The 17,689-nt window shown below is 45.3% G+C and overlaps 1 protein-coding gene across 1 annotated transcript in view; it reads right to left on the reverse strand.

Moving 5' to 3' along the window:
* LOC126548178 (glucose transporter type 1-like) overlaps nucleotides 1–5,205 on the reverse strand; it is a 326,053-nt gene extending 320,848 nt beyond the window's left edge. Inside the window, exon 1 of the mRNA XM_055063176.2 lies at nucleotides 4,843–5,205. The gene's annotated coding sequence lies outside the window, so the exon portion shown is untranslated. The remainder of the gene's footprint in view (nucleotides 1–4,842) is intronic.
* Between the last annotated feature and the right edge of the window lie 12,484 nt (nucleotides 5,206–17,689).

The following is a 17,689-nucleotide window of genomic DNA, read 5'->3' on the forward strand; positions in this document are numbered from 1 at the left end:
ACTTTCTGATTATGAGGCACGCCGTAGTGGCGGACTCCGGAAATTTTTGACCACCTGGGGTTCTTTAACGTGCACCTAAATCTAAGTACACGGGTGTTTTCGCATTTCGCCGCCATCGAAATGCGGCCGCCGTGGCCGGGATTCGACCCCGCGAACTCGTGCTCAGCAGCCTAACACCATAGCCACTGAGCAACCACGGCGGGTGTTCCAAGCAATAAACTTCAGTTGCAAATCAGCGCTCGTCCGTGTCGTTTCTCCCTGCTGTCCCCGTCAAAACCACGCTGTTCTGTTTCAAATCAACTAGTAGACAGGCCTCGTAATGAAGCATAATCATTGCTCCCTCTACGATCGAGAACACCAAGAAATAGTGACAAAATTCAAGGGAGGAACCTGCAGAGGCTTTTGATATTCTTACCATTAGCCAACAAATTTTACTCATTCTTGCAAGTGCTTCAAAAGCTGACTTTCTAGAACCATGTGCTTTCCTAAGGCACAAAATATCACCAATTAAACGAACGCCCCGCCATGGTAGCTAGATTGTAAATCGCTTCGGGACACGCGAAAACCCCGGAAATGTATTACGAGGTTATTTAGGTGGCTCTAACGTGAAGCGCACATCATGGCGCCGCGAGTGCTGACATAGGCATCAGTAGATGCATTGCATGAAAGGAACCTACTAGTAGCAGGCAAGGAAAGTGCTCCTGCTAAAAGGATAGACAAAATTGCAGCGAAGCAGTTGACATGGCGCATCTGCAAGTAGGCTTTGATTCGCACCGTGTAAGATTATTCATTCTTCGAAATTTTGGATCGTGCAGCGGTTGACCCTTCGAAACTGTTAAATGCCCACATTCGGCGTGTCAGGCAGGCTGATGTCAAGCCACCGGTGACACATAAAGTTTTATTGCGAAAGCATGACATGCCCCATTACGCGAAAATCCAGCGTTGTCGTGGGCGGCGTGGCCGGAAGAGGGTACCAAAAACGACCGATGGCGTGAAAAGTAAAAACACGTCAAAAATGTTCGGATTGACGTCAAATATGTCAGACACATATTTGTCTGTAAAGAAATTCAATTAATAGAATTGAAAACAAAATTTGGTACGTTTTGGTCTTGGTGGGAGACGAGCCCGCTTCGCCAACGCCAAGGTGGCACCACGGTCTTGGTTGACTAAAGTTGTGCCTAGTGCGTGCGTCATTGTACACGTCACGTCGTTGCTTCCCGCGCGTCACGTTCTCTTCGGATTTTGTCGGTGCTGTGTCTACTGGGATACAGTCCGAAGCGTCTACCTTAGGGGCATCTGTGAAACGTGGCCGCCGATGGAAGCAAGCGCAGAAGACGAAGCAAGGGAACACAAAAAGTAATGCCGTGCACGTTTACAGCGTGCACGATGACATACGGATGAATACCTAAGTGAAAACATTTCCCCAATGCGATTACAATGCTTTCGCATTCCCACACGTAGCAGTATTAAGTGCCTCTGCCGACCTTTCTTTTTATTTTCTTCTCTCTCCCTTTCTCTTTTTCTTCAAATACAGGTGGCGCGGTCATCCTGGTGACTTTAAAAAAATGTGTGCTTCTTTGTTTTGTACAGCTACGTCGGCAACCTTTGTGCTTATGGCTAAACTAGACGGTCTAAAATTGGTAGTTTCGCCCCAAGGGCGAAGTACTGAAAGCGATAAGAATATTTAGCGTTGCGTTCGAGCTCCTCGGACGTTGTGCTCACAATACGTGGATGAGACATGCTGGCGTGGCGCCGGCAGCGGCGTTACAGGCGTCGAACAATAATGGTGCACGAGATGAAACAGACGAAAGGTTGTCGGTATTTGTCAGTGCCCGATGAAAGTATTACACAGCTTTAGCTTGATGTTTACCGTCCGTCCCACTAGGGCAAGGGAATGCAGCACGGTGTGGTATATACACAGCTGCTCAGCAGGATCCCTAATACGTGTGCGGACAATGCTCACGCCAGCAATGGAAGGCAGAACACTGCACTAGCTACGCTTCCGAGCTTGACGGTGCATCCTCGTGGTTTCGTCGTTCCTTGCAGCTAAACTAACTTCGTGGCATCCGCGGGCGGCGCGTGCGCTGTCGATGCTGTGACAGCATGGTGGAGACGGTTACGCCGACGGCGCGAACGCGCCTTCAGTGTCGGCATCAGTGTTATCACAATCAATATTATGCGAGCTATATACACGAGCCTTCTCCGCCTGCACCCATTTCCTACCCTCTTCAACGTGTTCACTCTTCCCTAGCTCCCAGCGAGTGCGCTTTTCCTGTCATATTGTTATGATAAGGAGAAGCCCGCTTCACAAGAAACATTGTTGAGCCAAATTCCTTATTTTGCAGGAATCACGCGTATTTTTCTGGTGGATGTAACAGAATTCCGCATGCACGAATGCAGGCCAACACGCTAACCATAAAATTAACACGCAGCTTTGCAAACTATAAATGATCAATTAGAGTGAGTGAATATTATTACCATATAGAAAGTCCTTCAAAGAAACCTTGGAAGTTTCTGGACAAAATGTCAAGGCATAATGATTAATAATGCCCCAAACTGAGCATTAAACTGATACTGTCGAGGAAACATCATTAGAAACCTTAGCATCAGAATGGCGCAAAAAAAATAAACGGTAAAGGTAACGCGTGATGATATGCTCGTTGTGCGCGTCTGGTGCTTAGGAGCCTACCTGTTCTGCTCAATTTTGTTTATTTCATGATGTGACGTGCGTTTTACGACAGTGGTAGACGATATTATGAATGAGTGCATGGCTTTATTGTGTATGATTCCGCACGTTGTTCGTGCAGCACGCAAAACAATACGCAACTGGAAGGCTCCGATTCATTCTGTGCGATTGCCGTAAGCATTTCAGCCAGCTGCAATGCACGCAAGCGGCCCTACAAAATGGGGTCCGGCCGGGAGTGCCAAATATTACAATTCGCGAATTTTCAACGCTTTCGCGAGAACTGTTACTACATCATCTGTATTTCAACCCGCAATCATAGTACCATCTAGACGTGCAAAATTGGCTGAAATTGTATCAGAGCATATAAAGAAGAAATATAATTGAATTCATCTCATTTTAAATATTTGTATTACCATATAGGCGCACAAGCATGTCAGGTGTTTTAGAAGAAAAAGAAACGTAGAGTAGCAGCATATCTACAGCATTAGCTCAGTGGTGGCAGTTACGCTGTTACTACTCTGTACTCTGTGACACTGTGGGCGAAAAGAAGCGGATCAGTGTCAAAACTTTCCGGCTCCCCTTCATAAACAAAATATACTTACCTCCTCCATTTTTCCCCTAGCGAACGCTTACTAGCGGCACGGGCGTACACTCCTACTGCGGTGCCCTAATTAAACGACTGTGCGCAAGGTGCCAGCAGGCATGACATGCTTAAATACAGCTGAAGAACGACAGCAGGTGCGCCTCATGTCGAATACCGCCTTTAACGCACGTTAGCGTGTGTTAAATGCGGTGTTCACATCCTAGAACGAACCGAACCTTAAGCGTGACGATCGCATGCTCACCCTGCAGCTATCTTGCCTCACGTCTGCGAGCCTACGATCAAGTTGGCTTCTGAGCATTGCTCGAAGGCCCGCGAGGCACGCCGTCACCGCGCGGCAGGAAGGCTTTCGCAGCCTAGGAGGGGACCCGCCACACCGGCATCGAGGAGCCAGCGCCAAGCGCGAAGAAATGAACGATTCGCGCTGCCATTTCTTTTCCGGATGTTTTTCGCCAACGTGGCATCCTCTCTCTACTTTATTTCATCCGCATTCCGCCTGGAAAAGAATTTTCACGCGCTCAGCCGCTGCAAATCGACACGCTTGCACGGTCTCGGATCGATAGCCTCGCAAAGCCCGCAGCAGGAACGCACTACCGAAGTAGACAACCATGACGACGACACCGGATAAAATGATAGCAGAGCGCACTTTCTCCGACGCCTGCTTCGCACGCCGGACTGTGCGCTGTTATCTCTCCCTCGCCTCTTTCTCCACGCCCGTGGGCGCCTCGTCTGTTGGCTCACAAAGGGCCAAATGACAATCCCCTTTGACGGCGGAGCAACACACGTTTTCCAAACATGGCGACATCGGATTTACGGCGCTCGCTGTCTTCGGCACCACAAAAGCACTGGGAAGCAGAACCACGATGAGCTGACATCAGGCTGTGATGGCACGCGGCTCGTCCCGTACAATGTCTCCGTTCGCACTCGCGATAAGCAAGCGACCGGTGAAAGGGAAGAGGTGCGATCATTTTCTTCAAGGCCAGTGTCTGGTCTGTGTTCTGCTCGTTCAAAGCTGAGTAAGTACATGGACCGACAAGGGTAGCAATGCATGTTCGTGTTAAGGTTTTATTATTCGTACTTCATCAGAATATCCGTTTTGTTAGCTCCAAGACATGAAAGAGACAAAAAAGAAAAATTGGCGTTCCGATAGCTTTTTCACGAAGTGAATTGCCAGGGCGCTCACATTCACTGCTGCACGGCTAACGCAACCTCGAAGTGAAGGTACCCGATCGTGCTTAAGAGATCTGCAGTGAACGCAAAGAACGCACCAGTAATACGCACAGTGGAATACAACGGCATGGGAGCGAGTGCCTCAAATGCCAACTGCCTGTGTGGCGGGCCATCCGGAACGATCTCCGCAGCATGCGACTCTTCTCTGCAGCAGCCGTTCTTTTCATTATTCTGCCTACAGAACAGTGAAAAGAGCGCATGCCGGCAGCGACTGGCTCTCCTCTGCCGGCGGCGGCGGCGGCGGCCATGCAGCCCACGGCGTTCGTGTACCCCGAGGGGAACATCTAAAAAGCCGGCTACGCGTGGAACGGAGTCAATTACTCACCTGTTCAGTCAGGCCAGGGCCCAGCCCGGCCGGGCGCGAGCCTCCATGCGCTGTTAAGCCTGTCGCAGGGTTCGTGCGCTGGGGGCCAAGTGGACCCGAAACCACGCCGCGGCGGAAGCCGAGTGTGCGGGCAACGCCGTGGCCTGGGCCGCCGACTCAACTGGCTGGCGGCCACTGGCCTCCTCTTGACATGGAGCGCGGTGCGCGGCGCTCTCGCTGCTGTCGCAGCCGGCGGCTGGCACACGAGCCGCGAAAGCAGCCGGAGCTGGCTGCCGGCAAGGCAGACCCCGCAGCACCGGGGACGGGCGGCAGCTCTCGTTCGGCCTAGCTGCTGCGACCGCTTGGGCCTCGCGACCGCGCACGGAAGGGGACGCCGACGCACCGGCCGAGCCGCTTTGTGATTCTGCCGCCCGATGGCGCCACCCAAGGCCCTCTCCCCCACTCGCGCCTTCTCCGCTAGCCCATCCTCACCGCCGCCGCCGCCACTGCTCTCCGCGCACGGCTCTGCGGCTGTGGGTATGCACATTCCGCTGTGCAGCCCGAGAAGACGTTTGGGCGGAATGCCTCACCGAGCTGGTTGGGAATTCCTTAGTAACTGTAGACAGCTACCCGAATTATTCTGGTATTTAGAAGCTGAGCTCGTACGAAAAGGTAGTCGCTCGCCTAATTAGAAAAGGGAAAAGAAGTGCCTGCGATATAAAGGAAGCATTTCTAGTGGCACCTGCTACTAGTCGTAAGACTGGTGGCATGCTGCAGAAGGATGGACAACTTCTCGAGTGCAATAATGCTACTAAAGTGCTCTCTAGTAAACCATGCGACTATCTTCTCGACGAGCAATTACTCGATCCTCACTTAATGTGTTCCAGTCCTTCCCTTCGTGGGACTGTACTTCACATGTTGTGTCTTCAAAAAACAACCGTGTCACCATAAAAATAAAGAAAAAACGTCTGAGTAGTTCAAAACTGCAGCGTTATATATATATTAAAATATGTGTGAGATATATACGTGTCTAAATAAACACGTGTTATTTCTATCTGCTCTCGAACCAATCTGTGTCTGGCGAGTTGTTCACGTCAGCCTTAAAATAAAGAACCTAGGGAGTGTTAATTTAAATTTTGGTGCTGCTGTTGAGGCTATCACTTTATCATTCGTGAATCTCTCAAACTTTGTTTGCACGAATATGGTTTCCTCTCCAAAATTCTTTTATAGGTATTATTACATGCCTACTATTCTTATTTTTCTTCTCTGTTGACTTGCTACCTTCAACATTCTACTATTACTGCCGTCTAGCCATGCCTCGTTTGCAGCACTCCTGCAAGCTTACTGCTTGTCCTGTTTCGTTCCAAATTTCTTCTGGTATGCCAAGGCAAGACTAAATCAATTTTAAAGGGTAATTCCTACTGCATATCCTTTCCTTCGGGTTTTGTCAGAATGCCGGAAGTTGGGCTTCTTCTCATGGCGACTTTTTATGCGGAAAAGCACTCTTTGCAGGTACAGTACGTGGAAGAGGATTGTAAAGGCTCGGTGGTTGTACTTGACGGAAACAGAAACCAGTGTACAGATAATACAATTACACGCCATTTCTCTTCCATCTCTACTCCAAACTGATTCTTTCTCTGCTTTCGTTATCAGCTCGAGTGGCTTCTAGCCTTCGTTATAGCTGGTTGCGGCCAAGTGGGAAACAAGATATCGCAACAAAGAAAGTAACTAGAACAAAAAGGTGGTCGTTGTGTTATGTCGGTGCTGTTCTGACATAAAAGAAAGCAAAAACAAAACAATTATAAAATAAAGGACGTGAAGGAAGCGACAGCACTTTGGATAGAAAATGGAAGCGAGAAAACAGGATGACACGCTCTCAGCAGGCCATCGAAACAATATACAGCCGCTTTCCCACAGTCGTAACGTAAAACAGATTCTGGAACGAAAAGGCCAGTGAAACCACTGGTCGACACTCAGTGGTGCATAGCCGTCTTGAAAGGTGTGGAACAAACTAACTTTGAGTTGCCATATTAGCAAGAAAGACATAAACGAATGGCAGGCTGGGTTAACCAGAATTGAGCCCGGTAGGCTACCCAACCCTGGGGCGGGGTGAAAAGGGTGGAAAGATAAAAAGGAAAAGAGAGGACGTTGCAGAACCGAACGCTAGGTAATGTGATAAAACGAGTACGCATGGTAGAAGTAGGTTATGAAGATGGTTGTTATCCTTACTACTGAAGGAACAAAGCCAAGGTGTTCACAGTGGAGCGCAAGCCGTTGAGTTAATGTGCGTCTGGCTCTTGCGCACAATACTCTGCAAAACTAAACTGGAAAGCAACCAATAGAATCTGGAAAAGAAATCGCTGCTGGCAATAGGAAGCTTAAGTAGTTGCTAATAGAATCACTGAAAGCTTTACACTCAAATACATTGCTTTCTAGTCACTGGTCTTGCAGTTTTATTGAGAATTCAAGTGGCCAGAACGATGTAAAGCTGTTCCAAAGTTATCTGAACGTGCATATTACACACTGTACCCCCCCCCCCCCCCCACACACACACCCATACCTTCGAAACGACGTGACCAGGAGGCTTTCCCCTTTGTACATACCCACGCTGCTCTAAGTTATTTTTTGCCGTCAGTATGTATGCTAAGACACATTCTAGAAGCAAAAAAAAAAGGGGGGGGGGGGGGTACTTGGCGGCCCTCGATGTTTCTATGTTTTTTCGGAGTTTTCGTGCAAGCATGCCAGTATCTAGTTCAGTTCAGTTCACTTTATTTTCTTAAAGGTCCCCATTTCGGGGGGTGTTACATAAGAGATGAGATTATATTTTGAATAAGAAAAGCAAACAGCAAAAATCATTTAACATTGAAGATGATCAGTTCAGCGTTCTTGGAAAGCAGATGATGTAGAGATGGAGACGATGTCATAGGGTAGGCCGTTCCAGTCTGTAGCTGCTCTAAAATAACGAAGCAGGAAACGCAGTAGGGTGCGATGGCGGACGGGCAACTTGAAATGGATGACTGCTGCGGTAGGATATGCGTACTGCGGCAGTAATATACGGTGCTTGATTGAGAGAAGAATAAAAAACTTGTGAAAAAGGGCGAGGCTAACAACGCGGTGACGATAAGAGAGGGGCGGTAGTTCGGATTGTGCTTTCAAAGATGAAATACTTACGTCGTATGACTATGAGGAATGAATGAATCGGGTGGCATGATTTTGAACGGCTTCCAGCGCTGTGATTACATACGCTTGATACGGGCTCCAGATAGCAGATGTACATTCTAATTCGGTTCTTACAAGGGCTTTATACGCGGCCAATTTAACATGCGGTGGGGCAAGGTGGAGGTAGCACTTCAGAAAACCGAGTGTTTTGTTCGATGCTGAAATGATGTTACTAATATGGGCGCGCCATGATAAATTGGAAGAGAGGGTGACACCTAGATAATAATGTGATTGTACTAGCTCAGTCGATATGTTAGAAACTGAATAACGAAAGCGATAGGGATTGTGACGACGAGAGAAAGACATGAATTTACACTTGGTAAGGTTGAGAGACATTAGGAAATCATTGCAATAATTTGGTACGCTGTTAATATCTACCTGAAGGATATGTTGGTCATGACAATTAGTAATGGTGCGGTAAATGACGCAATTATTAGCGAACATTCGAATACTACAGAAAACATGCAGGGGTAAGTTGTTAATATATATTAAAAATAGGAGGGGACCGAGGACAGACCCTTGTGGAACGCCTGAGGTTACTGGGAGGGATTTTGACACATGGCTGTTAAGATAGACCGACTGGGAACAATTAGTTAGGAATTTTTCACTCCATCTAAGAATATTAGGATGTAGGTTCAGCTTTGAAAGTTTTAGTAACAGACGGCGGTGAAGAAGTTAGTCAGAAGCTTTTGCGAAATCAAGAAAGATGGAGTCAGTTTGCATGTTACAGACAAGATTTGTGTGCAAGTCATGAAGGAATGAAAAAATTTGTTCGAGTCCAAGAAGTTGATAATTTGCGAGTAGATGATGTGTTCCATGATTTTACACGGCACACTAGTTAATGAACTGGGGCGGTAATTCAAGGGTGAGTCTCCCTTACCAGAGTGGAACGACCTTGCCCGTTTTCCAATCAAGTGGCATAATTCCCGAGGAGAGTGACTGTGAAAAACTGAGACATCAATATGCTGCACAAAGTGATTTCACGTTTTTCAGGAGATTTGAATTAATAAGGTCCATACCATCTGGCCATTAAAGCTTCATATTGTGAATTATGGATGAAATGCCTTCGTCGAAGAAGGTGACAGCCGGTATGAAAGGATGGTGACTGGGAAGGCGCATCATGCAAAGTAGTGAAGAGAGATGCGAATGCGTTGTTAAACATTTCTGCACAATCACGGTCAATAACTGCCTCGTGTGAATCGTTCGTCAGTGTAATATGGGGAGGATGCGTAGGATTTAAAACTTGCCAGAATTACTCGGGATTTTTATTAATAAGTTAGGTAAGTCGTTGTGATAAAACGTGTGTTTGGCATTACGAACGGAAAGTAAGCAGAATTTTCTGGCTTCGAAGTATTTTTCCCATGCAGCAGTTGTGCCGTTGCGTTTGGCGGTACGAAATAATCATTTCTTTTTGTTTTCTAGTTGTTTTAGGCGCCGGGTAAACCACTGCTTGTTGCGATTAGTGTGAAAGGTAACATTCGGGATAAACATATTAGTGAGATTATTTAATTTGTTCTTGAAATTCAACCAGTTTCCATAAATTGAGCGAGTGTGAAATGCGGATTCGTACTCGGCAAAAAAGGAGTTGAGCTCTTAAGCTATTGGATTATAGTTGCCTTTATCGTTATTTTATTGGACGTTTGTTTTTGAGTCGAGGTAAATGAAAATAGAGCATGTATTACTTTATGATCACTGATTTCAGGGAGGTAACTGGTGTATGATAGATTCTCAGGGCTACTGGTTAATATCAGATCAAGGGTATTTGCTGATCCTTGCGAGACACGGGTTGGTTGAGAAACCAATTGTGTGAGGTTAAACGTTAAATAGACATCGATGAAGTTTTTCGCTTCTGCGCGACACAGTAATGTGGAACTAGTTATATTTTGCCAATCAGTGTCCGGATAGTTAAAATCACCAAATAGAAGGATGTGGGCATTTGGGTAGGTGGAAACATGTTTATGAATGGTATTATTCAAATAACGTGGGAAGTGTGGATTAGTTTGCGGGGGTCTATAGCAAACGCCAAGCAGCACTGTTGAGGGGGGAGCATGACAGATGAGCCATAAGGATTCGATATCGGATGTGATGTATCCGAGAGCACAATGAAATCTAATCAACGTGATCAGCGTGATCATAGGCGGAAAGTTTTCATTTTTCCTGGTGGGGGGGCATCAGCTTTTTAGACTCCACTCATGTATGTATGTATGTATGTATGTATGTATGTATGTATGTATGTATGTATGTATGTATGTATGTATGTATGTATGTATGTATGTATGTATGTATGTATGTATGTATGTATGTATGTATGTATGTATGTATGTATGTATGTATACAGTCATAGCATAAGAAGCCAACAAAGAGACACCAAGGACAGGATAAATTGCATGTACGTATTAATTGAATTAAAGAAAATAATAAATTAATGGAAATGAAAGGGGATGAAAAAGTACCTGACCGAGGCATGAACCCAAGCCTTCGCTTGCTCGTACGATGCTATCCTCGGTGTCTTTGTTTGTTGGCTTCTTATGATATGACCATATATATATATATATATATATATATAACATCTAGTGATAGCACAGTATACGTCACTTACACAAAGGAAGTTTACGCGTCTCTCGGTTGTGCGAGGGGACTCAGGCGGTGAAATTGAAATTGTCTCATACTGTGACGTCTTGTACATACTCATAATGCCGTCACTTCAGTGAACAATTCTTCGAGGGCACAAAAAGTTTCTTCAAGGACAACTCTTATTAACCCTTCCAGTCAAGGCGTACACGCTTGTGAACGCGACTTACTTTTGCCATTACTGTGCAGTGGTTCCAAGGAATAGACAACGAACATTAAGCTTTGAGTAAATTGAACATTCCGCTTTCCTAATTATATTTCACTTCTGAGTGAAATGTATCGTTTCAGACGACCACTTTGGGGAAGACACTACCGTGTTTGACGGGACATATGAAGTGGAGCGCTTCGGTAGCAATTACGAAATATTTTCCCCCTTATTGTCATGCTTGGACCGAATAATTAACCTGTGCACGTAATTCGAGCTGTCGATTCAATATTTTTCTTGAAGAAACGTTGTATAACTGACTGTAAAATAAGTGAATATTTTTTTACTGCAGAATTCTGATGGACCTCTATAAAATGTAGTCATTCTCATCTCACCTTGACTTGCTTTCTATGGTGTCTCCAGCCCCGCCTTGGCATAACATTATGTAAATTTCACACATTAATCAACGGTCGGTCGTAATGTTTGGCTGAAGGGGCTAATACTGCTTCGCCTTTTCGGGGAAACTGCAGCCGCCTTTTTTTACAACGAAGCTGTTAGCCGCTCATTCATCTGCATTTTTTGTGTCCGCGTAAGTGGGCAAAAATGTGGACCGATTCCGGAGGTAGTACAATACCGGGTTGACCCACGGCAGAAGTGAGGCAAGCTTCAACCACTCGGACAAGTGAAGCGAAAAGTGCATACATCCTTTAGAATCACGTATACAACATACAGAACAGCATTCGTTAAAATAAAGAACAAGCACAAAACAAGCATCCGAAACACATAATTGATGATAAAGTGATCCTGATAAGCATGCCAAGCACGTGGTGCTCCCCGCATACGTTTCCCTGTAAAGATTACCGCGGCGCAACCTGCCACGGCGATGGCAGCTTGCGACGTGGGGAGTGACGTCGCTGGCCTTTCGTACATAAGATAACCAGACTTGCAACTCATTTCCTTGCTGTTGCAGCACCGCTATGCGTAGGCAACGCATAGTTAGGACTCCTTAGGAGCAGCATGAATACGAGGAGCAGCAAAGGAAAACAAAAAGCGGCAATACGCCTAGCGGCGAAGTGCTGCCAAAATTACCATTACTCCCATTACTCTAAATTACCATTACTACCAACACTCTAATGCAATAAAGCATGACATACCGCTCTCAGCTGTTGTAATGGTAGTGTTCAACAGCGTCGCTGGGCATCCACTTTTGCAAGCCCGGGCCGGTATGACGAGTCTCTTCTTTTTTTTTTAACTGCGAGTCCGAGTATAAGCGCTGCTGAGGAGCATGACTGTTACTGATTCTGAGTTCAAGTGAATCTGGCTTGGGATCATTTCAATTACTGAGTAAATTATGCATATTTATGACCTCTGTATGCAATTGGCGATGTTTTCATCCCTAATAAATGTTGTAAATTATTAGCAGAGTTTTTTTTATAAGTCGTTAGCATTGCCTACTGGAAAGTGAAGCAGTACTGAGACCCATATAATTCACGTATATTTCACACGCCGTAGATGAAAGATTACCTGAGGGATCACTGAAGTCTGGAGGCTTTCTTTTTGTTTGTTTCAGAGATTACAATGCACGCAAAGTAATTTGAAGCGAGGTGAACATGCAGCAACACATTCATTCTCTACGCATAAGCTATCCATGCCATTAGGAATAGTTGTTCGTTGGCTAGCTCCTTCTCTTTAAAAAAATATAATAAACTTTGTCCTGTGTGTACGTATATTTACATATATTGTGTTTGGGCATCGTGTTTACATTAGAAGTTAAAAAAAAGAAACGTTGAAGCAAAAAAATAGGATGAGGCAGCTGCCGCTGGTGCTTCTAATGCGCTGCTCCTGTTATTGTCAGGATTTGCAGAAATAAAGTGAAAACATGAATTAACAGTCGTGCACGTCCACGCCAACAATGTTGCAGTAAGGTTTTGCCACAATAAAATTTTAAGTGAAAATGTATAAGCAACTCAAAAGAAACCTTAAATGATGTGGGTAACAACACTCTGGTAATGACAACTTAAAGGGGGGGGGGGGGGTAGCGTAGGCTTCGGCATCGCCGGGGGGAGGGGGCTTCGGCGCCGGAGCCCCCCCTGCCCCCCCCCCCCCTTCTCTGTAGTCGGCGCCTACGAGCGTGATTACAGGAGATGTCGCATATTGCAGAGAGAAAACGACGATTGGCTGCCCCCTCACATCCACCAGTTGTACAAAGCAATAGTTTCCGAAATCATTGTCCAAATTGCGGTGCTATAATTGTGCACATTAAAAACAAAGCCTTCGGCAAGCTATCCCGCAGTACTCTCGCGGAGAGTGTATCCCACAAATATTTGCAGTGTATGGTACGAATGGACAATACTCAATAAGACCATCACTCTTTACAGATTTTGTGTATTACGTTTTTTTTTTCTTAGACGGTCAGAAGAGGGGGAAGGAGGATGTGGTGCTTTTAAGAAGAATGTTATGTAAGGCGGATACGAAAATATTAGGGGCAATAAAGTGCGACAGCCTTAATTGTATGTATCTAATTGCTGGTATCGACCCACTGTAGACCTCTCTGATTTGTCTTCTGAGATGACAATGAAAAACGTCACCTTTAAAGTGTAAATCACATTGTTGTCACAATGTCATTTTTTTTCTTTCTTTTTTTTGCACACGGTTCTAACGAAGCCATAAACAAGAGCACTCAGACTCAATGCAGTCTATTGGATTCGAAAAGGGCACTTGTAAGCTGTACCCCGTTTAAGAATGCGCTTACGGCTTTGCAAGTGATGCAGAGAGAGAGAGAGAGAGAGATAAAGAAAGCTTTTTATTGAAAAGCAGGCTGTTCCGCAAGCGTACATACTACTCTGCAGCGGATGAGGCGGATCAAAAGAAGTTAAGGAAAGGCCCTAAAAGAAGGCGGGAAGAAAAATAAAAATAATGAAAAAAGAAACAGGCCTTCTGATTTTATCAGCAGCAGAGTAAGTGTCTTAGGTGATGAGGGCAGGTAGTTTTGGTAAATTTTGATGGTCAATGCAAGAAAAAAATTACATGGGTGGGTAACAGTTTGGAGAGCAAACTCATTGATTCAGCATATATAAAAAAAGAAGAAGCTCGGGACCTCGCGCTTCTTCAATGGGCGTGGCCAGAGACTTCACCTTCAAGTAATTGTAATTTCTTTTACAACATTGATCTGGAAATTCAATCAATGCTGCCACAATGTCTGAAGCGCCACGTGGAGAAGCTCTACCACCGACTTCGACTAAACGCTGTGTATACATTAACAGTCTTCTTTCTTTTTTTTTTTTTTTGTCATTCAATTCTCCGGACTCTAGAAGTACAAGCAGGTTAGGCATAAAAATACAAGCATACAGAAGCACAATAATAAGAACTATTTGCTAACATGTTACACACCAACAAAAGTGACTTTTTATAACGCACAGTTTAAACATTTGTAATCATTAATGGTGCGTGGGAAAAAAAGAATATTTGAAGGAGTCAGTTCTAGCAAGATACAAATTTAGGGTATACTGGTGGTGAGTCGAGTATGCCTGGTTACAAGGGGCGTTGCATACGGTGAAGGGTCAAGGGCTAGCTTTTTGTTGATTAGTTGGTGGAGAAGTTGAAATCGTAAGTTCTTCCTCCTTACTTCAAGTGAAGGAGCGTTATTAGAGTTCATTTGTTCTGATGGAGAGTCAAACGCAGAGAACTTGTTATACAATATTCGGAAGTTTGTCTTTGAATTCGTTGAAGGCTATAGATATTAGATTGAGTTAAAGGTCCCAGACCACGCAGGCATACTTTAATTTAGACCGAATAATTGTTAAATAGGCTGGTAGTTTGACATTAGAAGCCGCATTTTTGAGTTTACGTTTAAAAAACGCAGATTACGAAAGGCGGAAGCGCATATGTTGGTACTATGGTGATTCCAGGATACATTTCTAGTAAGGGTAACGCCTAAGTATTTGTAATGAGCCACTTTTTTTTAGCGTTGAAGAGTCTAGTTTATAAGTATACGAAAGTGGTGCTTTCTTCCGAAATATATACAGATAGACTTTTTTTTTTCCACACTAAGGATCAATCCCCATTGCTTGCACCAGTGAGAAATGATAGTTAGACTTGTGCTGAGGTCATCCTGGTTGCTAGAGCAACTGATCTGATGGAACAAAGCGCATTCGTGTACGAACAACCTTATTTTAACACAAGGGTTGATTACATTCACAATATTAGTTATGTATAATAAAAACAACAAAGGGCCTAAAACACTGCTCAGTGCAACTCCAAATGCGACCAGAAGGCAGCCCAAGTGCTGCCCTCCCACATCTACGAACTGTTCGTGATTAGTGAGGTAGGCTGTAATCCAAGATGTAAGCAGTACAGAAATTACACTTCTTCTAAGCCGTAATTTTATTTATAGTGCGGAACCTTATCCAATGCTTTGCTAAAATCTGAAAACATTAACTAAATTTGATCGTTATTATTGAGAACCGAAGCAAAGGAGTGTATACCTGAAACAAGCTGAGTAGCCGTAGAATATCCCTTTCTGAAATCATGCTGCAAGTTTGCTAAAATCCAGTTCTCTTAGAGGAATTTATTAATGCATTTTGAAATAATGTGTTCAGTCAGTTTACAACGGTTGGATGTTAAAGAAATTTGCCTGTAGTTTTCTCATAAGATTCGATATCCCTTTTTAAACGCTGGCCAGTTTATGCCAGTTTTATCTCGAATAATGAAAAAAATAATGGCAGGAGAGGTGTGAACGTCCAGATGCATGATTTGTTCTTGGAATCTAGATTATATACATGTGGACTGAGCCTACCAATAGCCCAGCGCACCGGTGCGCTTGCTTCAGGAAAGATCAAACTGAATTAAATTCTTGAGTTTTACGTGCCAAACCACGATTTGATTACGAGGCACGCCGTAGTGGGGACTCCGGATTAATTTTAACCACCAGGGGGTCTTTTACCTGGTCCTCAGTGCACAGGCGTTCTTGCATATCACCCCCATTGAAGTGCAGCCGCCGTGGCCGGCCGAGATTTGATCTCACGACCTCGTGCTTAACAACGCAACACCATAGCCCCTAAGCCACCGCGGCGGGTAAGACGGAGCTGCCAAAAACACATAGTGTATCATTCTTTCTTTTTGTCTTTTTTGTTTTTACCGCGATCTTTATTTAAAAAAAGGTGAATGGTGATTTGATATTACGCGTTTTGTCGCATTACCTGGGCAGTCATACGATGGTCAGACTGTCATATCGCGATTTTTTTTTGCCGATTTCTTCACACCAAGTGAATGAAGGCCAATCATTCGGTTCCGGCTCTTCCGAACATGGTATTTTTATATCTGTCTGCGTAAACGATCATGCCTTTCAAACTCGCGACTACACAACGGCACAACACCGCATAAAAATGTCCTAGGGCCCTCCTTTAACGAGTGTTCTCATACGACGCTTTTGCTTTATCGTACGTCTCCCGCCGCCAGATGGCTCGTACCTCTGACAAAGCAGACGCGGTTTCATCTCAGACATCGCCGAAGGACCGAAGGAATGGAAAGCGAAGTAAATCTTTACAAAATCATTACAATTTCGTCAACAGTTGAAGATTTCTCACTCTTCCTGTGTCATATATATATATATATATATATATATATATATATATATATATATAGTCACCGGCTAGCAAATGTTAAACGTTATCGCTCGCACCTGCATGCATCGCAGGTTTCTCGAATTCTCGAATTTTATCGCTGGTTCTATCAGCTGTCACTTGTCACCGAACCTTGTGTAATCTGATTGTATGCACGACGCTAATTGGATGAATGGATGGATGGATGTAATAACTTTAATGAAAGGTCCTGCGAGCTACGGGGCGCAAGGTCCCATAGAGCGGGCTACTCCCACGTTGGGACCGGGAGTTGTAACTCCCTGGCCGCATCGTGGGCCCGCTGGACAGCCCAGAGCTGCTCCGCCTGGTCCGTGCTGCGTAATGCTTCTTGTAGCCTGGCGGAGTCTTGATCCTTGTTTGCGTGGGTCCGACCACACGGCCAGAGCAAGTGATGTAAGTCTAGTGTGCTATGGCAATTTTCGCAATATGATGTTTTGTATAGGTAAGGCATGTAGTGATGTAGTCTGTTCTGCGTGGGGTACGTGTTTGTTTGAAGCATTCTGAACGTGAGGGCTTGAGGCCTGGTGAGCTTATTGTGAGGTGTGCTGTATATTCTGCGGTCTAGATAGAAGTGCTTTGTGATCTCGTTGTATGTGGAGGGAGGGTCCCGATTCTCGCTGGGATGGTCACAACCAGAATAGGTGGCGTCGCGGAGGGTTAGGTCTCGCGCGCTCCTGTGAGCCATCTCATTGAGATTGCGAGGGGCGTCCTCGATCTCTCCGAGGTGTGCCGGGAACCAGTAGATGGTGTGATGCTGCAGCGGTGCGGATCTATTGATTATTTGTAATGCTTGGCTTGCAACTGCTCCTTTCTGAAAAGCTTTGACGGCCGAGCGTGAATCGCTGTAGACGTGGGTGGTGGTCGGGTCTGTGAGCGCGAGTGCGATGGCGACCTGTTCTGCTATCTCGGACTTGTGGGTCTTGACTGTGAGAGCGTTTGTGACTTGACCTTGCTTATTGATCGTGGTGGCAACGAAGGCCTTCCTGGCCGGGTACTGTGCCGCGTCTGCGAAACAGGCTAGGATCTTCTTATCACGTATTTCGCGCAGGATGAACGATCCGCGTGCCAGCCTTCCGGGATGATGGTGCGCGGGGTTCATGTTCCGCGGGAGTGGGCGAACCGTGTAGGAGTTGCATGTGTCCGTCGGAACACTTTGATATGGATTCTATTCTCCATTACTGTGGTGTCATGACCTAGTTTGGCTTGGATTTCTCTACCCGGTTTGGTTCCAGAG

This window comes from Dermacentor andersoni, chromosome 1 (assembly GCF_023375885.2).
Source record: "Dermacentor andersoni chromosome 1, qqDerAnde1_hic_scaffold, whole genome shotgun sequence".
Classification (NCBI taxonomy): domain Eukaryota; kingdom Metazoa; phylum Arthropoda; class Arachnida; order Ixodida; family Ixodidae; genus Dermacentor; species Dermacentor andersoni.